Here is a 27,976-nt window from a genome sequence, read left to right as displayed (position 1 = left end):
CCACACTGGAAAGCAAATTTCCATCCAGATCGGCGCTAAGATGTTGGCATTTATTTGTATTTGTTTCTAACTCTATTCATCACTGTATTTCATCTTCTTAATCTCTTCATTCACAAATCATGTATCAGATGCTGAATAGAAATATTGAATGTCTCGATCGATTTCATATCCCCTTCTCTGTCTATTTCCGTTCCTCCGATTATCGCTTTCTTCATAATGTCTTGTTAATCCCTTGGTAATTAATATGAATTAAACAAGTAACTTACTTTGTGCTAAAGAAATAAGAACGTTTAGCTAAAACATGCTACACGACATCTTCACCTGTAAGAGTAGAAGTGAAGATGCCATTCTGATCTGTCGAGAGAATATTAGAAGAATGCGTTAACTAAAGTAAGAAGTACTTCTAGAGATGGAAGCAACCTTGTGTTCATTACATTTGTCCCTATTTCACCACATAGATGTGGGAGCGCAGCCGATCACCGAGAGGTGTATGTCAAGGGAAAAACGGAACCGCACTTCTACCTTTTGTGTAATTAGGAAACTTACGATGTTTGTATTAATTATCTTTTCTGTTTCTGCTTCATACATAAGACTTGTCCCCGAAATACACGATCTTTGCATAATCTTCACAACCAGCCTTGACCTCAGTATCTTGTATCATGAAACCTATATTTTGTATCATCTTAGCTTAGATTTACTTTAACGCAATTTATTTTATTATCGCATCTTTACTGTTTTACTTTACTTATCGCATGTTTATATTTTTGTACACAACAACTTTTATTAATTGAAAACCCATGGCCGCATGTATCACAAGCATAACACAATAACCTCAAACAGTCCCTGTGTTTGACCTCGGATCACGCTGAGAAACTTGCGGTGAAATTATACTTGGTTTCAACGCAAGGAAACTTGTGACAACGCACAGCATACTACAAGAACATTGTTAATTAACGCATATCTAGAAGTAGTATCACATTGGCATGAACCTTGCGTGCATCATCATCATTTCATCACAGTGCATGCATAATAAGGAAGCTAAATTTCACATTACAAGTTTATGGCGCCGTTGCCGGGGACTGGTTAACGGTTTATTGTTTGAGTGTGTTTGTGGTATTTGCAGGATAGATCTCATTGTACTAGCTATTCAATGTAGAGAGCAGCTTGATGGTTTATGAGTACTGGTGCTGAACAAGATTCAAAGCAGACCCTGAGATCGAGCGTACTTTTTGCGCACGGGCACGTCAGAATCGGATAAGGCGAAAGAAAGCAACGAGTATGGCAGATAATAACGATAATGCGGTTCCCGTAGTAAATCAAGAGGCTATTAGGCCAGCACAGGATCCTGTTTTCCTGGCTACTGACCGCAACATCCCCATGAGGAATTATGTGGCACCCAACCTGTATGATTTTTCGCTTGGGATTTTGAGGCCTATTGTTGAGGAAAATGCAAGGTTCGAAACAAAGTCGATCATGCTACAAATGATCCAAAATGCAGGGCAATTTGGGGGTCTGCAAGGTGAAAACCCGCATACCCACTTGACCAGCTTTGTTGAAATGTGCAGTAACTTCTCATTACCTGGCGTAACCCCAGAGAGTATAAGACTATATTTGTTCCCTTACACCTTGAGGGATGAAGCCAAGAGGTGGGCTCACTCACTAGAGCCAAACGAGATCACATCATGGGATCAACTGGTGGAACGATTCATGAAGAATCTATTCCCACCGGCCATGAAAACAAGGCGATGGAAGGACGTGCTGAACTTCGAGCAGATGAAAAATGAGACCCTGAGCACCGGCTGGGTGCGATTTAGATGATTGGTGAAAAACTGCCCGCATATCGAGATACCCGATTACCTTTTGATGGAGACCTTTTATAACGGTCTGAACAGATCAACGCAGGCTATTGCTGATGCCTCCACGGCAGGAGGCTTAATGGACAAAACGTATACAGAGGCTAAAGTCATCCTTGACCGCATATCGCGAAACATGGATGACTAGATTGATGATGGCTATGGAGGCCGAGGCGCCGAAAGAAGAAAGAATGAAAATGCCATTGTCCCTGCGGAGACAATGACCACGTTGGCTGCTCAGATGGTCGCGGTGACCTCGATCCTTCAAACGATGGCAATAAATCAAGGAGCAATCTCCCAGTTGGTTCAAAGATGGTTGGAGAAGGCACAAAATTAGGAATTTGACTTGGTGAGGGCAAAGGAAAGGAACAAGGGATGTCTTGATCTATATCAGTAGGTTCTTGATGCATTTGATCAAGACTCCCTTCTGGTAGGGCCACTGGTGAGTCATGGAAAGTGAGGTTTAGGGTTGGCCGCGCTTCTTCATCCGTAAGTTCGAGCTCTGCTTTGTAATCTTCATGCTCTGAAGCTTCATCAATATGTTCAACTATCTGGATGCGTCTTCTTTTGGGGGCGCATTTAGATGATCGCGGTCTGGTTGCCACTTCTTTGGGAGGTAAGGCAGGCTGATGTGAGGAACCACGAAGTAAACGCCTGATTAACTTAATGTCCATCAGACCGTCAATCTCTTCATGATATGTAACATCCCACACTTTTTATTTATTTATTTATTTATTAATAATATAAAACTTTTCCCTTTTCAGTAATTGTCCTTAGTTGAAGGACATGTTTGGAATTCTGAATTTAAAGTATAAATGCGAGGATTTAGGTGTTGTCGTGGAATTTATTCAAAAAAAATTTCAATTTGGAAAAAAAGGTTATGGCAGGAATTAATTATTTTTGGAAAAAGGAAAGGAATTAAATAGTATAAAGTGGGTTAAGGAAAAAAATATAATTAATGTTATACTATTTTCCTTTTTTATTATTATTATTAATATTATTATTGTTGTTGTTGTTATTATTATTATTATTATTTTATTACTTTTTTATAAAAAGCTCCCCCCCCCCAAGAAATCTTTTCTTCCTTTTCGTTGATTGGGTTCGTCGCCACCAGCCGTTCGCGCCTCAAATCAGACGTCGTTGCTCCACTCTCTATCACCTAGTTGTGTCGAGCCTGAGAAGCCAGCCACGCAACTTTAGCTGTCTACCAGATCTGATGTTCGCAGTTCAGATCTGAGACGCATGTAGCCAGTCACTGATTGCCGACCCACGCTCACCGAGAGCCACTGCTCTTCAGTCCGCACCGCCCAGATCATAAGTCACGTGCCGCCCAACCTCGGCCCACGCACTGCAGTTGCTGTCATCACGGGTCTGTCGTGTGGGTTTTCTTTTGCCACTGCTCTCGTCGGATTCTTGAGATTTTTGGGTAAGCTAATGGGTATTTTATGGGCTTTTCTTAAAGTAGCTTGAATGCCTATCAAGTTTTGACATACATTTATTGTTACCCACTCAGATTTTAGATTTTGGTGTGATTTGATTAACCCATAATGTTGGAATTTTAGATTGAAGATTTGGGAGGATTTTGAAGTGGCCCACTAAGTTTGAAGTTTAAGACCAATTTCTTTGTGAGTTTTGAAAATTTATGTTGGACCAAGCCACGATTTCAGTAAAGTTCAAACTAGAGACCATGAGTATATTGGTTAATTAGGAAGGACTCAAGGATTAATTTAAATATTGGATTTAATATAGGTGTTGCTTGAACGCTCTGCTTGGCAAGGAGGGGATAAGCTTGCTTGAACTAATTTGGATTTACTTTGAGGTAAGTAATCTTATCACTGGAACCGCCCATGGGCCAAGCTCTAGTTGTATGCTAGCATGATAAGTGTATGTTATGGTAACTGTCAGCATGTTGTTTGACAGTATGACTTGAATCAAAGTATATTCTGGCACAAATTCTGATTTGTTTACATACATACCTAAGTGCTTAATTGTTAGTATGTTATGTGTTTTCATATGTTGATGTCTGATCAGCTGGCGTTGAGGCATACTTGTATGTTGTGGCCTTATGATATAAGTTATACATGGATGATGTATAATATGTTGTTAAGAATTATGGGTATGTAATGCAGCCATGGTATTAAGGATTTTTATTTATGCTTTAGAACTGTACAATGTTGAATCTTAGCATGTTAAGACTGTGTGAATATCCTCATTGATTAGTTAGATGCTCACCAGTTTGTGTTTCCTTCGGGATTCACCAGTTTGTGTTTCCTTCAGGATTCACCAGTTTTGTGTTTCCTTTGGGATTCACCAGTTTGTGTTCCTTCAGGATTCACCAGTTTTGTGTTTCCTTCGAGATTCACCATTTTTGTGTTTCCTTCGGGGTTCACCAATTTTGTGGGCATACTTAATTAGGACTCAGTCTCTTATATGTGACATGTATTTATGTGCCATATGTGGGTATCTAGAGGACATAGATGCCTAGCCTGACCCCAGTGGTGGGGTTACTTACTGAGTATTTCATACTCATTCTTCTTATGTTGATGTTTCAGGTAAGGGTAGAGATGCACCGGCGATGGCACAGCGGAATTCATGATCGAGCTATAGGGACTAGTTTTTACACTTTCGCATCATGAGATTTAGAGTTCTTTTCATGTTTCCCTAAAGGTTTAGTTTTGATGTTTGAAACTTATTATTAAGAATTGTTTTTCATATGTATTTATTAACCTTATGATTTATGGGTACCCTATTATTGTTTTTAACAATTGCATTTAATAAATGTCTTTTGAACTTCTCTTGTTTTTAATTAGCATTTATTTCAAATAACTGAGCGTCGTTTTAAATTTTTTGCATGCATTTATTTTAGTAACGGCCTTATCGAGGTCCTAGGGGGTCAGGTCGTTACATGATCATCCCCCAGAGGGATGCCCCCGCGTTCACACAATGCACAGATCAACCATGGAAAATACAGTTGTCCTCTTGGTTTGGTTTTGATGGCCTTAATCTGATCCCTTATTATTCTTCCTACATCTAAAAGGATGCACTGCATGATGCAATAGGTAGCAAGGACGCATTCTTTCGACAATGTTTCATCATGCTTGAAGGCATGATGCTCCTCTTGATTAGATAATACCATAGATTTGCATCTGGGTTTAAGTTTCTAAAAGCTAGCATCTTTGCTCCATTTCTAGATGTTTGCCACTTGCTTCCAGGCTTGGCTACCACTCTTAACGCATCTTCAAGTTGGCTCGGCGTTGGTTGCTCTAAGATGCGGTTACCTTCTGCGTCAGGATTACTATCGATGTTGAACATTTCATTGATCTTGTCGGCTGACAAGCACACTAATACCCCATCAACAAATGTTGTATTCTTCTCCATGTCAAACTCACTGCTGTAGAACATGCGGACGAAGTTGGGCCAAATTCTTGTGTGCCCAACGGAGAACTGACCCCAACCCATTGCGTTTATTGTTTCTCTTATGTATACTAGCAGTGGGTTGCACTCAGGAAAGAAGCCTTTCTCTATAAGTATATCACTGAATTGGCGCTTTCTTCCCGTTGCCTTCTTAGGTAACGTGTCGGTTACCTTTCGTTTTCTTGCCGCGTGTTCCTTGGCTTCTCGTGCTAGCTCTCTCAATTCATTCTCCAATTCCCTTTGGAGAGCTGTCTTCCTTCGCCCTTGCCTTACGAGCTGAAAATCTTCCAAGTCCTTCTCTAACGCATCGTGCCTAGAGCAATTCCCACGCGTTGCATCCTCAGGGCCGGATGCTAATTCCTCATCTTCTTCCTCCAATATAAATTTTCTTTTCCTTGTCACTCTCTTTTCTTTTGAGGGCCCTTCATTCGCGTCAGTTTGACGTGATTGAGATGCGTTTGGGCCAATTATCCTTTCTTCTTCTTCTCCATATTCTTCTTTTAATTCTGCCTCGAGCATCATAGCATAGCGCTCCGCTTCATCTATTTCAAATAATGTGTTAGGTGGGTCGGAATGCATCACTTGCTCTTCCTCTTGGCCTTGATTGAGGCTTGCGAAAATGGCTCCAAATACTTCCTACTCGTCCAGTCGAGCCAATTCTGCCAACTCTTCAAGGTTAAGCTCTAACGCAGGACTGTCAGAGGGGGGGTCTAGGTGGAGTAAATGGAGGGGTGCCTGCTGGGGTATGAGGCAACCCAGGTGATGATATGACGATGGGTGAATGCGACGGTTGGCTTGACGCGTCTGATTCGACTAGGTAGATGGTGGCTAAGGGTTGGATTGAAAGTGGAGGTGGTGGACGCACGGCTGGTGATGGGGCGTTGTGAAGGTAGGCTGGAAGTGGGTCATGCATTGCATCCACCGGGGATATGTTAGGAATGAATGGTGGTGGTGCAAGCTTGGTGTAGGGCTTATTGGAAGCCGTAGATGATAGATGCTACCTCGGTTTCGAACGGGTTTTGGGCATTGGTTTAGTGGTAGCTTTGGGTTTTGGTTGAGGAGTCTTGGCAGGAAGGGTTGTAATGGCTTTAGTGGGCTTCGAAGAAGGTTTTATGGGTGTTGTGGTAGGCGTCGACCGAGACGGTCGCTGAGAGATGGAGGTTGCTCCGCCGTGCAGAGATTTGGATTGGACAAAGGCTTTTGAGGTTTTCTGAGGGCTCGAGGGAGGTGTAGTCGAAACAGACGAGGAGGAGAAGGAAATTACCGATGAGTCGTTTCTAAAGATCATCGTTTGGTTCTGACTATCAGATGCAAGCGACATTGTGGCCGAAGAGGTGCTTGAACAGATCGACGGTGAGGGAAACGGAGAAGGCTAGGGTTTTCTTTTTCGTTTCACATAAGGCTCGATAGGGAAATGAGGAAGAAGAAGGAAATCAAAGCGTTCGATTTTATATAGGTTAGGAGAGAGAGTGGGGTGACATCAGGCGGCGCATGACGTCCGTAATAAATGCGAAGTTGAAGGGACATTCTTAGGTTTCTAAGCACTCAAGTGCTTTGTATTTTCGAGACGCATCCCTTCAACTGGGCCATGCGTTAGACTTAAGTCTGACGCGTCCGTTATTCCCATCTCGATTATACACAATTTTTTTTAAAAGTAAAATTTCTAACTTATGAAGGCAATAACAAAGAACAATCAATCTTAAAACACAGACAAACAAACTAACTAACAAACTCAAACGCATAGGTAAAATACAGAATGCAAAAAGAACAAGGAAAGAGGAAGCATCCTTGGAATATATATCGATGTGAATGCAGGGATGCTTCGACGCAGGCCTCAGCTGGCTTCACGTAGTGCGAGAGAAGACTTTTGACGTTCTAGGCCATCTTCAAAGTATGGCTTCACTCTTTGGCCATTTACTTTGAATGCATTGGTGCCATCCTCTCGTGTTAATTCCACTGCTCCATATGGAAAGATTGTTTTAATGATGAAGGGTCCTGACCACCTGGATTTTAACTTTCCTAGGAACAAATGCAAATGTGAATTGAACAATAGAACTTTTTGGCCAACAATAAGTTGTTTCTTACTGATGCATTGGTCGTGCCAATGTTTTGTCTTCTCTTTGTAGAGCTTGTTGTTCTTGTATGCATTCAATCACCACTCCTCAAGCTCATTGAGCTGAAGTTTGCGTTGAGCGCCTGCGGCGTCTAAGTTCAAATTTAGCTTCTTAACGTCCCAAAAAGCCTTGTGCTCTAACTCTAAAGGTAAGTGACAAGCTTTTCCAAATACTAGAGAGTATGGAGACATACCTATGGGGGTCTTATAGGCAGTCCTGTAGGCCCAGAGCACTTCATCCAGCCTCTGTGCTCAGTCCTTCTGCGATGCGTTGACAACTTTCTCCAGGATAGATTTGATTTCTCGATTGGATACTTCAGCTTGACCGTTCGTTTGTGGGTGGTAGATGGTAGCGATATTGTGCCTAACATTATATTTGGCAAGTAATTTGAAAATGATGCGATTAATGAAATGCGTACCTTCGTCGCTTATCAAGGCTCTTGGCGTTCCAAATCGTGTGAAGATGTTCCTGGTAAGAAACTTAGAAACGATGGATGCATCATTCCTAGCACAAGCTACTGCTTCTACCCACTTTGATACATAGTCTACTGCAAGCAGGATGTATTGTTGGCTGCAGGAAAGGGGAAAAGGTCCCATAAAATCAATACCCCAAACATCAAACAGCTCAACTTCGAGAATATTATTCAAGGGCATTGCGTTTCTTGAAGAAATATTCCCGGTGTGTTGGCAGGGGTCACATTTACGAACAAACTCTCTCGCAACTTTGAAGAGGGTGGGCCAGAAGTATTCGCTTTGAAGAATCTTCGCAGCGGTTCTTTGCCCACCGAAATGCCCCCCGTAAGGAGAGTCATGACACTCAGCCAAGATGCGTTGTGTCTCCTCCTCCAGAACGCATCGATGCATTAAGGACTCAGGGCCTTGTTTGTAAAGAAATGGTTCATCCCAAAAATAAAATTTGCTATCATGTACTAACCGTTTCTTTTGCTGAGAATTAAAGTTCCCAGGGAATTGCTTGGTAGTTAAATAATTGACTATGTTCGTGTCCAAGGTTCCCTGCCATCAACTCTGAACAGGCTTTCATCAGGAAATGCGTCCTTGATTTCACTTTCTTGATCTTGCATTTCTTGATTTTCTAGCCTGGACAGGTGGTCAACCACCTGATTCTCAGTTCCCTTTCTGTCCTGAATATCAATATCAAATTCCTATAACAGCAGCACCCATCTGATTAAACTTGGCTTCACGTCTTTTTTACTCATCAGGAACTTTATGGCTGAGTGATTTATGTAGATGGTGGCTAACGCACCAACTAGATAAGATCTGAACTTCTCAATGCAAAATACTACATCCAACATATCTTTTTTCGTGGTCGTGTAATGTTCCTGAGAGTCATTTAGTGTTTTGGACGCATAAGAGATGGGACTGTCAAATTTCCCTTCTTCTACCCTAACATTGTTCCTACTGCAACATCACTCATGTCGCACATGAGAATAAAACGCTACGTCCAATCCGGTGCTGTTAGTACCGGGGCTGTAGTCAATGCATATTTCAATGTTTCAAATGCGTCACAGCAGTCTTCATTGAAATCGTAGGGCTGGTTCGCCTCTAGTAATGCGCTCAGGGGTCGCACAATTTGAGAGAATCCTCTAACGAACCTTCGATAGAATCCAGCATGCCCTAGAAAACTTCGTAGAGCTTTAATATTTGATGGTGTTGGAAGTTTAGCTATGACATCTATCTTGGCTTCATCTACTTCTAACCCAGCTTTAGATACTTTGTGGCTTAAGACAATTCCTTCAGTCACCATGAAGTGACATTTTTTCAAATTCAGCACAAGGTTTATTTCCTCGCATCGAGCGAGGACGACCTCCAAATTATCTAGTCATGATTAGAATGAGTCTCCAAAGACTGAGAAATCATCCATGAAGACTTCAACTGTCTTTTCTAAGAAGTCAGAGAAGATAGCCATCATACACCTTTGGAATGTTCCAGGTGCGTTACACAGCCCAAAGGGCATGCGTCTGAATGCAAATGTTCTAAAGGGATAGGTAAATGTTGTCTTTCTCTTGATCTTCTGGGTCAATCAAAATCTGGTTATAACCAGAGTATCCATCAAGAAAGAAATAAAAGGAAGTTTGTCAAGCATTTGGTCAATGAAAGGAAATGGGAAATGGTCTTTGTTAGTTGCCGCGTTGAGCTTCTGTAATCTATACAGATGTGCTAGCCCGTGATAGTCCTCGAAGGTATGAGTTCATTATTGCTATTGGCTATCACAGTTGTTCCCCCTTTCTTGGGAACACATTAGACTAGACTTACCCAGCTACTGTCGGATATAGGATAGATCACTCCCGCATCCAACCATTTTAGGATTTCTTTCTTGACCACTTCCTTTATTATGGGGTTCAGCCTTCTTTGAGGCTCAATCTATCCTGACTTCCCTTCTTCCAACCTGATCTTATGCATGCAATAAGATGGGCTGATGCCACGGATATCCGCTAGCATCCACCCTATTGCACGCATATGCTTTTTCAGCATTTGCAAGAAAGAGTACTCGTTAGGCTCAGTAAGATTCGCGAAAATTATCACAGGTAAATTTCTATTAGTTCCAAGGAAGGCATATTTCAGGTGACTAGGTAACGGTTTCAACTCAAGTTCTGGTGGTTCCTCAAGTGATGGACGTGTTGGTTTTGTACGCTGCTTACTCAGACTTGGCGGCTCTGGTTCTTTTAGGTTCTCCTCCAACGCGAGGACCTCACATACATGGGTCTCTTCTTCAGGAAACTGTATACTGTTCAGTTGACAATCTTCACCATCCAAGAACTTTAATGCGTTTAACACCTTAAACTTCACCTCTTAATTGTCTACGCGCATAGTTAATTCTTCTTTATGCACATCGATTAAAACTTTCCCAATAGCTAAGAAGGGGCTTCCAAGGATAATTTGTACCTCCCTGTCTGCTTCATAGTCCAAGATGATAAAATCTGCTGGGAATATGAAGTTGTCAACCTTTACCAGAACGTCTTTAATCTTTCCTTCAGGCTACTTAATCGTTCTGTCAGTAAGCTGAAGAGTAACAGAAGTGGATTGTACTTCACCAATTCCCAGTTTCTTAAAGATTGAGAGTGGCATGAGATTAATACTGGCTCCAAAATCGCACAACGCATGTCTCACATCCAACCTTCCGATCGAGCAAGGAACTATGAAGCCCTCAGGGTCCTTCGTTTCTTGGGTAGACTGTTGCTTACTAACGCATTGCACTCCTGCGTTAGCACAATTACTTCCGTCTCGCTGACTCTTCTTTTCTTCGTCAAAATGTCCTTAAAAAATTTGACATATGTTGCCATTTTCTCCAAGGCCTCTATAAGTGGAATATTGATATGCAATAGCCTCAAGAGCTCAAGAAAGTGCTTGAATTATTGTTCATCATTTTTCTTCATCAGACGTCTAGGGAATAGTGCATTAGCGGCACCGCAGGTTTTCCCACGTTAGACGTACTGGGTTTTGAATAGCTTATGGTCTCAGGCATTCTTTCTTCTTGATCTTCTACTGCCATTGAACGTGTGTTGCGTTCTTTTGAAGGACTATTGTTTCTTGGATTCATTCTTCTTTCTTCAAGAGCTTTTCCACTTCGCAACATCACTACATGACATTGCTTCTTTCCATTATTGTTCCCAGGAGTTTCAGTGTTGCTAGGTAGAACTCCAGGCTACCTGTTCTTCAACTCGCTCGCTATCTGCCCTACCTGTATTTCCAGGTTTCTGATAAATGACACCAGGTGTTTTAGCAACGCGTAATTTTGGGCTATGTACTCCTTTAATAGGTTCTCAAGCGGAGATCCTGAGCTCGACGTCTGTCCTCCTCTATTAAAGGACTGTTGATGTTGTTGATTCTTTGGTTGAAATGCAGGCGGCGGTCCCTGCCTTTGCTGTTGGATTGCCCCTAGGTGGTGCTTCTGATGATTTCCTCCTATCCAAGAAAAATTTGGATGGTTCCTCCATCCAGGATTATATGTATTGGAAAATTGGTTGTTTTTAATGAAGCATACTGACTACGGGTTTTGTGGGCAATCAGCATAAGAATGAGGATCTCCACAACCCACACAGCTAACCATGGGCTGCTCGAACGCTTCTACCTGATTCACCTTCTGCTGATTTGATGTGTTTCCTAGCGATATGTTCTGCAAAAGACTGGTCATCGTAGCCACTTGTCTAGATAGTGTCGCTATTGCACTGGAATCGATAGAATTAACATTTTGAGATCTCTTCTTCCTGTCAGCTCTTCCATCATACGTATCATCCACCCATTCCATGTTGTGCTTAGCAATGCAGTCTAATATCTCCTTAGCCTCAGTGTAAGATTTATCCATAATTCCACCAACCGCCGCTGCGTCTGCTGCTATCTGCGATGCTCTATTCAATCCACCATAAAAAGTCTCTATTTGGATAGTTAGTGGTAGTCCATGGTTCGGGCAATTTTTGACCAAACCCTTAAAACGCTCCCATGTGGCACTTAGGGTTTCAGCTTCTTCTTGTTCAAAGTTCATAATCTCTCGATGCCTCCTCGCGTTGGTGGAAGGTGAGAAGTATTTTTGCATAAATTTCTCCACCAACTTCTCCCAGGTGGTGATTTCACCAGGCTCGAGTGAGCATACCCATTGTTTTGTGTCATCACGCAAAGAATAGGGGAACAAAGATAGCCCGATCGCCTTTGGGGTGATTCCAGGAATCACAAATGAATTACACGTTTCCAGGAAATGCTTCATGTGGGCGTGAAAATCTTTACCACGACCACCCCCAAATTGTCCAGCAGACTGGAGCATTTGAAGCATTACAGATTTCATCTCGAACCTTGTCCCATCTAGTGTTGGGAATATGATTCTTGGTGAGAAATCATACAGTACAGGGGATGCGTACTCCCTCATGGGATGCGTGCTGTTGTTCGCCATTAGGATCGGATTTTGTGCATCATGAGCTAGTTGCTGATCTAAGTTCTGATTTGCCTGATTGTCTGCCATTGCTCGTTGCCTGTTCTGTTGTCTGAGAAGTTGCTGCGTCAACCTTTGACGACAATTAGATCAGTTTCTACATCGGAAGGTCCTTTCAATCTTGGGGTTGTATATGAATTCAAGAGTGCTCTCCTTGCTCATAAACGTTCACAAGCTTAGGCTTGGCTTGTAATACTCCCTTGACTAAAGTGTTCCTACAAAAGATACAACGAAATTTCAGGTTAGTCCCGGCAACGGCGCCAAAAACTTGTCCGTTGCTATCATGATTCGAACTGGGAGTGTATTGTATAAAATAAATTATAAAAAATAAGTTCCAAGTATAAATGATGCATTGATGCTTTGATGCGTTTACGTAGTTGTAACGCGTTGGTGTGTTAAGGATGTGCAACAGAACGCACAACTTTTCCTAAACCAGACCCAAGTATAAATCTAGTTTGGTTCCTGATAAGTCCAGGGTCGAACTCAGGGATTCAGTTAAATAATGCAAACCTTGTGTTGTAGCTATTGTAGGGGTTTCCTAAAATATATGAAGAAATGTGTTATTTACACTAAGGTGTTGTGCCTTTGCAAGAAGATACAAAAGAGTTGAGTAGTGAGTGATGAATCATGCGAAAATGGATTTTAATGTAAGTGGTATGCGTCGATCTAAGATGAATGTGCACAAACCAGAGTGTGATGTGGATAAGATGGGATGATTTGCTTATCTTTGTTTATGCATTAGACTTTATTCAACACTTCTCAATGCGAATAACATACAAAACCTATCTCTAGGATGCATGCGTCGAACACAGAATGCAATAATTACCAGTAACTCTATCTCTAGATGTACTAGACGTTCTACTTGATGCGGCTTAGTTATTCTCTCGGATAATCTAAGTTAAAGATGCTTTCACCAATTGATCAAGATGGCTTAAGCATTTGAAATAAGATTTTTCATAAAGTACAGATGCATTCAACATAAACAAGAAATAAACAATGGCAAAGTATGATGGATCAAATATATGAATTTTATAAAAAAAAGCAGATTGTCTTTACAAAAGCAATATTTAATCAGATGAAATGAAAGCGATAAATGAGATGAAAGGAACTGAGTCAAGCCGCAGAGTACAATCTCTTGTATCTCTTTGGCTCAATCTAGTTATGTACAATCACTTGTATAGGAGTTGGACGAAGTGTCTTTCTCAAGCTTGACTTCCTCTGCTCCCTTACTGGCGGTGATGGTCGTTCTCAACCCTTCTGATCGTCTTGGTACCACAGCACAACTTCTAAAGAACTAAAACTATGACTACGCTAATATGAGAGTGAGGATCTTCAAAATTTCTGTATATGTGTTTGTATCTCTAGAAGGACTTCATCTATTTATAGGTATTGGTCATCTCCACTTGGTGATGGGCAACATTAAAGTCCATGCCCTGGTCAGCCGCCTGACACTCAGAAGCTTTCCAGACGCCGCCTGCTACAGGTGCCCATACTTGCAAGTGGTGATGTGACACAATCATCCTAGATCAATGAATCTTCTCTGCATTGAATTCCCTCCGACGTATAGCCCATGCGTTAAAACTTTTGCCTGCGACACTTCTTAATTATGTGTTAGCTTCTTGTTGAAATCCTGCAATACAATGCGTTAGTGGCGCAGTATTTGGTAATAAAACTTCCTTTGCATGAGTTTGCTAATGTTTGAGTAATTCCATGTGTTTCTTCTAAAAATGAGGAGAATTTATCATTAAAAATCTTATTGTTCCAACTTAAGAGCAAAAATAACTTGTATTTCTACAAGTTATCAACTATCCTTTTAAACTCATCCAGATTGTCTGATAATGGTTTAGTAGAATCTATATTAAAAGTGAAGAAATTTTCCCTTAGGTACATCTTGTTGGAGAGATCCTTGGTTGCAAAGAGACCATCCAGCTGGACCCACATCTTGTAGGTCACGTCTTGATTGATCACCTGTCTCAAGATGTTGTTACTAAGATTAAGAACCAAAGTTCCATAGACTGTAAGTTCCATATGTTCCCTTTCTTGAGCTATTAATGTAGGTGGCAGAGTTGACGGGTCTCAAAGGGCTTTATGAGCTCTCTGTTATCCAAGAATAGCTTTGAATTTTGGCCTTCCACAGATCAAAATTACCCTTTCCATCGAACTTCTCTATTTCAAATATTGCAACAACCATCACTAATCTGATCGAGTATTGAGACTGGTTTTCTTGAGTATCTTGATGCTGCAAGAATGCTGACCTTAATGATTTTCAAATGCTCTGATACCACAAATTATTGAGTTATTCAATCTTCTCTAGGCCCAAGTACTCAAAATCAACACTGAGATGATGAAGAAATGGCCGAGAAAGGCTCTGTCAAATCCTCGATGCTAGATACTCGACACTCGATATGTTTCTACTCAATACTCAATGCGAATTTCCTTCTATCCTTGACGAGATTCTGTTCTTGCTTGATGGAACGCGATGAGGGCTAACCGATACTCGATCGTACTCCACGAGTCATGATCTTTACTCGATGCGACTCGAAGACAAAAACGACTAACTCGAAGCTACTCGATAGAAGAAATCGATGCACGATTCAACTCGATACAGTGGAATTCGATACGATTTAATAGCAAGATTGTATTCACGTGATTTGCAGAAAGATTGAAGTCGATCGAACGAAGAAGATAAAGAGAAGAAGAAGAAACGCATAGGATTACATGGTTCGGCCAAGATGTCTACGTCCATGGGAAGATTCAAGTTCTTTTTCACTTAAAAGATTGCATACAACTTTGTTTTGTTTACAGAAAAATAGAAAATTATGAACTCACTCTCTGTTTTGTTTTCTGTTCGGTTGGTATTTATAACATATGCCAACAGACCGTTACAAGATAAAGTTAGTTATAAACTAAACTAGTTGAGATATTTAAGTCTTGATTTCTTCAAATAGCTTTGATTTTGGCCTTCCACATGCCAAAATCACCTTTTCCATTGAACTTTTCTATTTCAAATCTTGTAACAGCCATCACTGATTTGATCAAGTATCAAGACTAGTTTTCTTGAGTATCTTGATGCTCCAAGACTGCTGATCTTGATGATCTTCAAATGCTCTGATACCACAAATTGTTGAGTTATTCAATCTTTTCTAGGCCCAATTATTCAAGATCAAAATGGAGATGATGAAGAAATGGCTGAGAAAGGCTCTGTCAAATCCTCGGTACTAGATACCGATGCTCGATATGTTTCTACTCGATACTCGATGTGAATTTCCTTCTATCCTCAATGGGATTCTGCTCTTACTCGATGGAACGCGATGAGGGCTGATCGATATTCGATCCTACTCGATGAGTCTTGATCTTTACTCGATGCGACTTGAAGACAAAAACGACTAACTCCAAGCTACTCGATAGAAGAAAGCAATGCACGATTCAACTCGATACATTGGAATTCGATACGATTTAATAGCAAGATTGTATTCACGTGATTTGCAGAAAGATTAAAGTCGATCGAATGAAGAAAATAAAGAGGAGAAAAAGAAACACACAAATTACGTGGTTCGGCCAAGATGCCTACGTCCACAGAAAGATTCAAGTTCTTTTTCACTTAGAAGATTGCGTTCAACTTGTTTTGTTTACAAAAAAATAGAAAATTATGAACTTACTCTTTGTTTTGTTTTTTGATCAGTTGGTATTTATAGCATATACCAACAGACCATTACAAGATAAAGTTAGTTATAAACTAAACTAGCTGAGATATTTGAGTCATGATTTCTTCACTAAAAAAAAAAAAGTTAAACTACTGAACGAATTTGAATATTTCAACTAAGTTGACACATTCTTAGCACACTCACTATTATGTTATGATTTACCTCTTTTTCTCCTTTGTAATTTTATTTTTAGAAGTGTGGCCAATGTCATACTAGATTATGAGTATTTTCCCAAGTTTGTAAGTTGATATTAGAGTTGTTTCAAATGTACGATTATTTCCTTCAAGCTAAAGTGACCATCATAAAAAGTACATCTAATCTAATCCATAAAAAGTTCAAATAATCTATATGAAAGAAAAAAAATTGACATAAATAACTTCAGATAAACTGTTGTTGAGATATGATATAATCATTAAATTTATTGTAATTTCATATTGACATAATTAAATTTACCATAACATGCCCACTTACAACAATTATAAAGATGTGTGATCAAACTTCCAACCTTTAGTGAAAAGTCCTGTCAATATCGATAAGCTATTTCTTTAGGTTGATGAGCCATTTAACCAGAGTTTTAATGAAAACCAAAATACTACTCAATAATCTTGTCTAAGCTATCAATATGGTACCACTTTAGATTCACCATTCTTGAGTCAAATCCTTACCTTTTTTTTTTTCCATTCGAATACTCGTTTTGGATTTATGGACTTTGATAACATATTATATTATACTAAAAGGAATAAAGAGTAGTTGCAAGTATAGCAATCAAGACCAAAGTATTACTAGATATATCATAATGCAATAAATTTGTAAATATAAAAAAAAAAAAATTGGATCCATGAGTTTAGATTATATCCCTGATATAAAAGTCTATCAACGATACAGTCTATCACACATAGGAATAATTAGAAATCGAATCTATCATTATTAAATTTGTTATATTTGTAATCTTTTAATATTTTTGTTATACACTTAATTATTAGCTCTAAAGATACTATCAATTTCAATTACTCAAGAAAAAAAGATGGTAGATATACATTCTCCAAGTATTGTTTAATAAGTGGATAAAACATTTATATAATCCAAAAAATTTATGAGCTTTTTTTTTTTTTTTGAGCATTGTTCTTATTGACCACATTTTTTTTATACCTCATCTCATTTTTGTGCATTGACTACCAAGATTTAGGCTTGTTTGGGATTTGTTTTGTTTGCAGGAGTAAATAGGGAGGATTTAGTCTAAAAAGTTGTTTAGCAAAATTTGATTATTTATTAATTTATGTAAAATCACTTTATTCTTACCTCCACAATCACTCTCATACCGACCTTGAAATTTAAATTTAGCTTCCCAAAAATATATCATCTTCCCAAACTAAATTTAAAAAATTCTAAATCTGTCATTGCATATATTTTCTTTTGGAAATTTTCAAAAGTAGAGAAATAATCAAACTATTTATACAAAATAACAAAATTTTAATCTTCTTTAATTAAGGTGGATAGAAGTTGATAGAAGTCTATCACTAATAGACGTTGATAGAAGTCTATCGATGTCTATCAATATATTTTCTTTTGCTTTTTTAAATGGTTTGACATTTTTTCTATTCATGAAAACTTCGTTTTTCTTTTCTCATATCAACAAAGTTTTTGGACTAACCATTGTTCTTTAAGAAGAAAAACTTTGATATAATATTTTAGACTAAACAATGTTATTTTTAATTTAAAATATACACGTTTCTTTAAAGAATTATTTTATAATAAATTTGATATTAGATATTGATTTAAAAATGATATTAAATATCAATATAAAAATAATTGAAATAATATGTTTACCTGGGTCACAATTATTTGTAACCCTTCGAATAAATTAGACATGCAAATTACATATTTGTGTTTGATTTTCTCCCTACTAATAGGTTTGATTGATAATAAGGGACAAAATAATATTTTATATATATTTTTTATAATTTTTTTTTGGATTGAACCGTCGACTTCTAAAGACGAAATGTACGTAAATACCACATTAAAACAAACTCACTTAAATAGATGGGCACGACAGTAAAATTAATATTTTATACACTTCTAGTTTTGAAATATGTAACGAAGGCTAACAAGTTGTAGTTATTATTTAAACAACCCTTCATCTCAAAAGAAAACAGATATATTTAAACGCCCCCATTGACAAATAGTTATTAATATTAATTAAAAGAATCAGATGGATTAGAGAATCTCTTACTCGAATACCAAGTAGAAGTCACACTAACTTGAAATATTTTCTAAACTCCATCCATTAATTTGTAGTAATTAGCCTCAAGTTTTTAATCCATTAAACACCTATGAGTTAAAATATTGTTTATAGAATGGACCATTAGATCAAGATAACAATATCTATTTTATTAGAAAGATACAACTAATAACTTGATAAGTTGGTCAGTGGATGCACCAGAATATCTCAGCTAGGTTAACACATTTGTAGCATCCTCATCATATCCTAACTCCAATTTCATTCATATAAACAATAAAAGTACAGAAGGAGCTGGTAGATAACAATTCACATGTTGCATTAACATTTTAGAATAATATTCAAATTAAAATCAATTTAAGCATAGTTCAATTGGCAACCATTGTTGTTGAAATCATTATTTACTTACATAATGTCTGAGACCTAGGATTCAACACCTAATAGCCTTGACATCCTCATGACCTGGCAACGTTATTCTTACTTGTCTTAAACTGTTTCTAAGAGTGAAACTTATCCTCATATACCAACAGGTTCTTTTGGCATGTTTGTCCTCACGCACATACTTTTTTTAAAAAAAAAAATTAGGAGGTCAATCAACATAGGATTGCTCCAAGCTAAGCATACTTAATTTAGGAGTTACTATAATTGAGCCACAGAAAAAGAAAGTGCAGCTTCTTGGTATAACGTATAGGTACGTAATAATTACAAAATTTTTTAAGCCTTTCTTAACTATGCATGCTTCATATCCTCATGATGAAGGATCCCAAATTGAAGGGAACCGTGAGTGGAAGAAAGAGCGTCCCAAATCCCATTTTTTCATTGAATGTAAATTTTACAGTAAATCAAGAAAAAGATATGTATTTACATAAATTACAACATGCTATATAATTAGGTTTTAGAAACCTTACCCTTGAAGATTTTTCTTCAAGAATCCCTCGAAGAGTACACGAATGCCTTGAAAACTTTCTTGAAGAAATTCTCGATAAAAAACGAGAGCACAACCACAATGGTTTCCTCGGTATTCTCAGATAGAGAACCCAGGAGCGGTGGGCTCTGACTATTTTGAAAAAAGAAAAATTTTAGTAGAGAAGAGGAAGTATTGAAATTATTCAACAATAAATCCAATAACTCACTGAATAGTTTCGTTTTTTTCCTCACTCTCAAATTCGATGAACAAAAGCAAGAAGATAAAGCTTTCTTTTTAGAATACCAAATATAACAACCATCCACTTATTTGGGTGGAGAGAAAAGAGGAGAAAGAGAGTTGTAACTCCCTCCCTCGTTTTTAATTAAAATAAAAAAATGACATTTAATATAAATATGAATATGATAACTAACTTATCATATTATATGTATATGAAATTATATGTTATATCAAATATAACATATAACCTATAGTTTTAATTTGTATCATATACAATATAATCTATAGTTTCTTTTAACTCTTATATGACATTTAATCTAATTCACATTTATATTAAATTTAATAACTATGAATCTAATTCCTGTTAATAATATTGGAATCTTATTCAAATATTTATATCATCTCAATAAATCTATAATGTATCAAATACATTAAAATAATTATATCACATATATTAAAATAACTTAATTATATAATATATAATTAAATCCCTCTATTAATTTGAACAATTCAAATTAATCCAAAAACTTATTCTCATTTAATCCTATTGAGCTACCAAGGGGACTCATGGACTTGTAGCTTGAAGCTCAACCAGTACATGACTAATTAATCAAACTCTTTAATTAAATTATTCACCATCTGTTAACTGTCTAGCACTCCACTAAAAACCGACAGTTGCACTCTTAGCACTACTGATATATTTTTGTGTCTACTGGATATAAACAATCAACAGTACGATGACCCTTCACAAACTGCTCATAAGTACAACTAGGCCAAAATTACCGTTTTGCCCATGTAGTTACATCTAACTCCTTAAGTATCACTGATCTCTTTAATTATCAATAGATCATAGTCCAACTATGACTAAACCCCTCTCAAGCCAGGAGAGGGTGTGACACCACATTGTTCAAGCCTTGGAATCAACCCTTAAGGGAGAAATTTATCTACTTACCCCGACCTCGGGAATGAGTGTATTTTCTTGTATAGCTTTGTTCCTAATTGCCCAATCAGACGAATCCCCAAAATGGTAGATTTACTAAGTCGACGATCTGGCCATTCTCACCCATACAAATCAAAGGGCCGCTCTCATAGGCAGGAGTTCACAACTCACTCAGGATTTCAGTCATGTTACCTATGATCATCCTAGTGAAATGTAAGTCTCTATCATGAACGATGTTATATAATGAGATTAAACATTTCGTGATCTAGTCTTATACAAACTCCTTTATATAGAATATCCCCACTCACATGTCTATACATAAATGATCAGGATCAAATCATTTGTAGCACTTTACAATAATTGTAACACCTAAAAAGCGGTCCATACTCATAGTGTCACTAGGATAACTTACCCATCCTTATCCATCATCTACAGACCATTTAGGTTATCACTTAAACATGATTCACCTGTATGTTTCTACATACATGTTTAAGTCACAAGATAACTTTGGATGTTAGTTTATTAGAATTCAACAAAAATATGGAATAAAATATCTTATATTTTATTAAATAGACAATGAGTTTGTTCAATACATTACAAACTATAGGACCCTACGAGATTTAGGGTATTAACCCCAACACATGATTCTTTTTATTCAGATGTAAAACCGGTTCATTCATATACCTCTCCTAAGCTCAAGTATCACAATTAGAATAAAAAAGGAAAGAAGGAAAGAAGGATCAAAGAAAAAGAGGTAAAAGAAGAACTTACATTGATTGGTAGAGCTAATGAGTTGAAGAGAAACATTTCCTCCTAAAGATTCACTGAATTTATGAAGAACTCGATTGGCTCCATTAAGAACTCGATTTGCTCCATGAAGAAAGTGATTGAGGGTTGAAACACTGGTGTTTAATGAATTTAATCCATCAAGACTTATGTGTACTGATTGATTGGATGGAACAACAGCTTGATTTGCTCCTGAAATAATAATTGTGTCTTCTGATAAAACAACAACTCCTTTTAACATTTTCTCTTCTTCTTCCATATAACAACATCTCTTTACTCTCTTTATGATTATGAGAAAGAAATGTACAAGTTATTTGTAAACTATGTATAAAACCCGAAAGGGTTGACTCCAAAAACTATATCAAGAGGTCAATGTCTTTTCATTTTATGTCCAATTGCCTCTATGTGCGACATTGAGTTGTTTGGTCACATCCGAAGACTTCGTAATGTTCTTTTAATAGTTTTGAAATAGAAATGTTATTTATGAATTATTTAGGCCAAAATATCATTTTGGTTGAGTTTGTTTCATTTTATTCAACGTACTTTCATCACATAATCCTACACAAAAATTTCAAAATAAATTTTAAAAATGAAAGTTAGAAGAGTTTTCTAAGTGGCAAATTATGTGATCCAAATAGCTAAGATTTGTGTCTAATAGTTCCTTGAAAATTCAAAAATTTTAAAAATTAATGATGTATTATATATAAATTTGAATTTAGGAAATTAAGAGATTTTTGGTAGTAATAATCCGGATTATGTTTTATGTTTACGAATTCACTAAGTTGAGCAAATATGAGTTGGAGAGATTGTGTTTTTTTTAACTCTTTTTCAAATTCTGTGATCCAAATATCGTAAATTCTGTGAGACAATTTTCATGTTTTATGTATATTAAGATCTTGATTTAAAATTTTAAAATGTAGAATTATATATAAGAAATAAGAAATAAATATAATATATCATGTTATATAAACTCAATTTATTTTCTTAAATTACAAATATGTGTAATATACTAAATTATAAATTAAAAGATATTATAAAATAATAATTTAACAAAACTTTTAGTATAAAAGATCATCATAAATTAGTTAAATTACAAAAGTTATAAGATGACTTATCACTCGAAACACGGATGTTAAATAGAAAGTACAGACAAACATTGTAACAACAAACAAAACTAACTCGAGAAAACAAGTAAAGGTGCACATAGGAGTTGGCAACCCAGTTCGGTGATAAACCACCTATGTCTCGGGGCAGTATACCCAGGAAAGATAATCCACTAATATTAAAGAGTCAATTACAACTTAGTAATTATCTACAATTCAATGATTACTACAGTAACTCACGTAGAGTCCAACTCACAAGTCACTTAGCTCTCCCTAGATGTAAGATTTCCTCTCAATAGTACTTAGGCTCCTCTAGATGTGAGACTTCCTCTCAATAGTACTATTTAGTAGGTAACTAAACAAATCTGCCTTAAAAGATAGAGTCAACCAACAAATCTTCAACCATAAGTAATATTTTATCTTCACCCTAATATTTAATAGGTAATTAAACAAATTCTATAGTCTATAGACATATAGTTATTAGAAACTAGAGTTCTATCTAAAATCAATTGACAATGAAAGAAATAACTCATGATTTATTTGATAAAAACTGTGAAGTCTCTTTACTTTGTAGAATCTTCAATATGTCTTTCGAGATGATGCGTCTTTTAAATTCACCATTCTTATATATCAAATATATCTTGTGAATTTGGATTCAATTTCAAATCCTCTACCAAATCATTGTTTAATTTTAAATTTTACCTTTTCAGATTACCTATCAAATACGTCATAAATAATTTGTAATTTAATTAATTTTTTAGTCGAAAGTTCTATCACCATAATATAAAGAATAAGTTTACTTACAATGATTATCTTAAACTTTGAATATGTACGATTTCTATTTAAATATTTACTTTTTGGAAATTGAAAAATTCAGAAATGGAAGGCACTAAATCGAATGAAAACCGAGTATAGATGTGTATACAATTAAAAACAAAAAAAAAATCGTCCAACTTGCTACGTTCTCGAGTGGAAGGTGCACATGAAATCAGCAAGTTGGTGACACAACTAAAGAACAAAATGCCTTCAACTTGCCATTTTCTTGAACACGTTTCTTGGAGAAGGGAAAAAACGAAAGAAATGGTTAGAAATAATATGTTTAAGTTTTTACCTTATAAAATCAATATATTTTTTGAAAATTCGTAAAATGATTACAGGTCAAGATTTGTTAATTCATGTAATTTTTTCAAATCTTATACTAAATCTTATATTCTTCGAATTTGCTCCAAATTCGGTTGTGTTTACTCAATGTTATTTAACGGATCAAATCTTTAGTTGTTTTCAAAATTATATGAATTTTTAAAATTCCAAATGGGTTTTCCAATTGTCAAAATAGATTTCCAAATTGATTCAACATTTTTAAATTTTTGGAAAGATCAAATTTTATAAAAAATTGGGTAAGATTTGAGATATATATAGAATCTCGGTGTTAATCCAGCTCGAGATTCCAATAAGAAAACCCAAATATATGAATATCAGTGTATATACATGAAATTTAACCGTGAAAGCCCAAATATATAGAATCTCGATATTATTTTTCCCGAGAATAACTTCAAGATCCCTATAATCTTTTCAAATTATATGTGATCTCTCCAAATCTTGTACCAACTCTTACATCTTCTCAAATTTTTCCTTGCAATATTTCCCAAATTTTATACAAAATCTTGCAAATCTTTAAATCAAATTTATATTTATATTAATTTCTAAATTGATTTATTGATTATCTAGATAATTTACGAGCTATCTTTTCAAATTTCGTCAAATTGTGTAATATGGTAGTGTCATCTTTTAATTGTGGAAAGATTTGGGAAGATTATGTAACATTTAGATTTTTTTACCCAAATCTCAGTTTATAATCTGGCAAGATATACCGAAAAGGACCAAACCAATCAACAAGTTAGAAAAAGTTATTTTTTAATTAAATCTTGCTGGTCGATCTCTCTTGAGATGGGCTGAGAAAAATTATTATTAAGAATTTTCAAAAAGCGTAATAGTCTTGTAAGGTAAAAACTTAGTGCTATTTCTGACAATTTTCCAAAAACTACAATAGGTTCATTTTGGTTTAAATAATGTAGTTTAAGACTTTTAGTCCTTATATTTTTTACTTTTATTCATTTTGGTCTCTATATGTTATATCTATGATATTGGCTATATATATTTGTTTAAGAACCCTGGCATGGGCAGCTTATAGGTTGTCTCATATTATAACTCTGTGCGAACTTGTCCAAAAGGTTGTGACTCAAGATGCTAATTCTGCATAATATTTCTTTCTTAATTTAAGTTATTCTGCAAAATATTTTCTCTGGGATGATGGTGAATTGCTGATTTTGAGAAGAGACATTTTCTATTTTTCTGTTGTGCTATTTATGACTACGAATTCTTTAGACTAGGGTTGCCGCAGACATTATTTTGGGGAGCATTAATTGCGTATTGAAAGAGTACTTTATGCATAATGCTTATTGAAACACATCTAAAATGTGTATTTATTACTCTTGATTTAGGATAGTTTTTATATAATTCTGGTAGGTTTGATGATGTTTGAACAATTTACTACCTAATTTAAAACTTCCATGAAACAAAAATCAGTTAGAAATTTATTGTAAAAGCTTAAGGAAACCTCAACTTATAAATAGAAGATTTAAAACTCAGAAAAATACCATTAGTGAAAGAAAATAATTAGAGAGAATTGAGAGGAAACTCAGTTTGAGAGAATTTAAAGTTGAGGCATCAGTTGCTGAGCAAAGTTCTTTTGTCCTTTCTGATGCCTTAACACAACATCCCAATATAGTGTTGACAGACAAGATTCAAATGAAACACATATTTAGGTTCTAGATTTGGGATGTACCTTCTATATGACACCTTCAAAGAGCTGGTTCGCCACCTATAAAAGCTAGGGTAGTGGCTTCGTTTACATTGGAAATGATAACTCACTACAAGAATTTTGGGCTTTAAAATCGATTGGAAAAAGTGAAATTAGATGTATAATGTCGGTTTTAAAAAAATGGATCTTTAATGTTGGTTTTATACAGCATTAAAAATAGGCTACAATTTTGATTTAAAACCCATTAAAGGTTCCCATTTATTTTTTTAACTTCAATAAAAAAAATATTTCTCTTTCATTTCACTATCATTCTTCTCTCTCCTTTCTCATTTCTCTCTTACAAACCCTCTCTTCCCCTTGATCGTACCAATCATCTCCGACGTTCATGGGTTGTCATTGTGTCATTCTCCTGCAGATCGGACATTCATGGGTTGTCGTCATGTCATTCGCGTGCAGATCTGGCATTCTCGTGCATATATGGCCAAGCAGATTAAGTTTTGTGTGTCGTCGTGTAGATTACGTGAAAATCCGGTGTTCGTGGGTTGTCGTCGTGTTGTTCGCGTGCAGATCCAGCCATGCAGATTTGATCGTACAAATAGCATTTCGCGTGTAGATCTTGTCGTGTAGATCGTGCTTCACGTGTAGCTCCAGCGTTTGCATGCAGATCCGACCGTGCAAATCTGGCTGTGCAGATCCGACCATGTAGATCCGGCCATGCAGGTCCAACATTCGCGGGTTGTCATCGTCGGCGTTACAATCTTAGTCGTATTATATAAGCCGTCTGGTCGTCAGATCTATTCCAATCTTTGATCTTCGGTTCGGATCTTTTCAAGCTTGTGGGTTGTTCGAGTTGTTTGCTTGGAAAGGTAAAATTTTCTTTTCATATGTATTTTCAATTTAATAATTTAAAGTTATTTTATTCATTTTATTTTTATTCTAATGATTAAACTTCTTGAAATTTTGAAATGTTGGAATTAAATTAGTTCAATAATATATACTTGGTTGGTAGTCATGTTTGGTGTGGTACAAGTGTATATTAAAATCATTTTTTTTTTCAATTATATATAAACTAATTTGGTCTTACTTGGTTGATTAAGCTTGTTTGGTGTGGTTGAAGTATTATTTCATTCATTTTATTTTATTCCAATGATTAAGTTTCTTGAAATTTTGAAATGTTGAAGTGAAATTAGTTCAAGAATATGTACTTGGTTGATAGTCTTGCTTGGTGTGGTTCAAGTGTATATTAGAACCATTTTTTTCCAATTATAATTTAGCCATTAATATTTCATTTGTGTTATTCTTTTTATTTTATCTAAAAATTTAAAGTAAACTAATCTAGGTATTGTTGTTGATTTTGGTTCATAAGATTTTAAAGTGTTGAGATGAAAATCAGTTCATGAATATGAACTTGTTTGATTGTTTTGCTATCATCTTTTTGTTTGGTGGCTAATTTGTTTATAGAACATTTTCTTGGGTTATATTTTAGTATTGAAAATATTTTGTTTATATTCTTTTCTGTTTGTCATGTTGATATAAACAACTTTTAGGTCTTATTGTTGATTATGGTTAAGTTCATAGGCTTAAGGTTTCGTAATTTTTACTTGTTATTGTCTGTCTTTTTTATAGATTAAGTGGCATATTTTACAATCATGGATATGTCATGGATGAAAATGAATAGAATGTCAACTAAGTATTGTTTAGGGGTTGAGATGTTTATTAAAAATGGTCTACAACATTCAAGTATGTCGAATATCATGAGTTGTCCATGTTTGAAGTGTGTGAATGTCAAAGACTCTAAATTTGAACACAATAAGAGATCACTTACTTTTTAATGGTATGGATCAAAGTTATCGGACATGGAATTTTCACGGTGAATCATTACCAATTAAGAGAAAGAATGAAAATGTGTCAACTAGTGAAAGAGACAAAGTTGATGAGGATGATGTTAATGTTCATGACACAGTGGGAATGTTTGAGGCTGTACACAACTATTTTAATGAAATATCCAAAAATTTTGAAGAATTACTAGATGGTCTGAAGAAACCATTGTACCGAAATTGTAAAACTTTTAGCAAAATATTTACAATGGTAAAGTTATATAATTTGAAAACTAAATTTGGATGGAGAAATAAGAGTTTTGCTGAGTTGTTGGAATTAATTCATGACATATTACCGAATCCTAATGAAATTTCAACTTCTACTTATGAAGCAAAAAAGAATTTGGGTATTCTTGGAATGAAGTACGAGAAGATTCATGCATGTAGCAATGGTTGTTGCTTGTTTAAAAAAGATCTCTCTGATGCAAATGTATGTCCCATTTGTGGCATGCCAAGATGAAAGCTTCATAAAATTTGAAAGGAAAGGGCTAAGAATGTCTTAGCAAAAGTCATATGGTATTTCTCCTCAATTCCAAGATTTAAAAGAATGTTTTGAAACAAAGAAACATCAAGTTTATTGACGTGTCATGCCAAAAAAAAAAAAAAGAAAAAAAGAAACAAATAGTTTATTACAACATCCCAGAGATGCACTATCGTGGAAAAAAGTAGACAATTTGTGGTACGTCAATTTGTTTAGAAAAAAAAAATCTCAGATGCAAATGTACCTATTTGTGGTACGTCAAGATGGAAGCTTCATAAAAATTGAAAGGAAAGAATGTCCCAACAAAAGTCATGTTGTATTTTTCCTCAATTCCAAGATTTAAATGTATGTTTCGAAGCAAAGAAACCTCAAGTTTATTGACGTGGCATGCCAAAAAACAAAAGAAAAAGAAAAAGAAACAAATGGTTTATTACAATATCCCAAACATGCACTATCGTGGAAAAAAGTAGACAAATTATGGTGAGAGTTTGGGTTAGAACTTAGAAAATCATCGTCTTGCTCTTTCCATAGGTGGGGTAAATCCAAATGGAGATCTTAGTAG

At 36.1% G+C, this 27,976-nt stretch overlaps 1 long non-coding RNA gene and 1 other non-coding gene across 2 annotated transcripts; one reads left to right on the top strand and one right to left on the bottom strand.

Annotated features, from left to right (window-relative positions):
• The first annotated feature begins 11,792 nt into the window (after positions 1–11,792).
• On the top strand, positions 11,793–11,896 carry LOC120068985 (small nucleolar RNA R71). Its single transcript, XR_005479414.1, has one exon. It is a non-coding gene; the product is annotated as a small nucleolar RNA R71 (small nucleolar RNA).
• Positions 11,897–19,047: 7,151 nt separating this feature from the next.
• Positions 19,048–21,422, bottom strand: LOC150030096 (uncharacterized). The gene is made up of 2 exons (XR_016527165.1): positions 21,118–21,422; positions 19,048–20,549 (listed from the first exon to the last, which is right to left on the bottom strand). It is a non-coding gene; the product is annotated as an uncharacterized LOC150030096 (long non-coding RNA).
• Between the last annotated feature and the right edge of the window lie 6,554 nt (positions 21,423–27,976).

Source organism: Benincasa hispida, unplaced genomic scaffold (assembly GCF_027475165.1).
Source record: "Benincasa hispida cultivar pf3 unplaced genomic scaffold, pf3_genome.v1.1 HicScf576, whole genome shotgun sequence".
Classification (NCBI taxonomy): Eukaryota; Viridiplantae; Streptophyta; class Magnoliopsida; order Cucurbitales; family Cucurbitaceae; genus Benincasa; species Benincasa hispida.
Note: the sequence above shows the minus strand (reverse complement) of the source record. Positions and strands in the feature narration are given on the sequence as shown.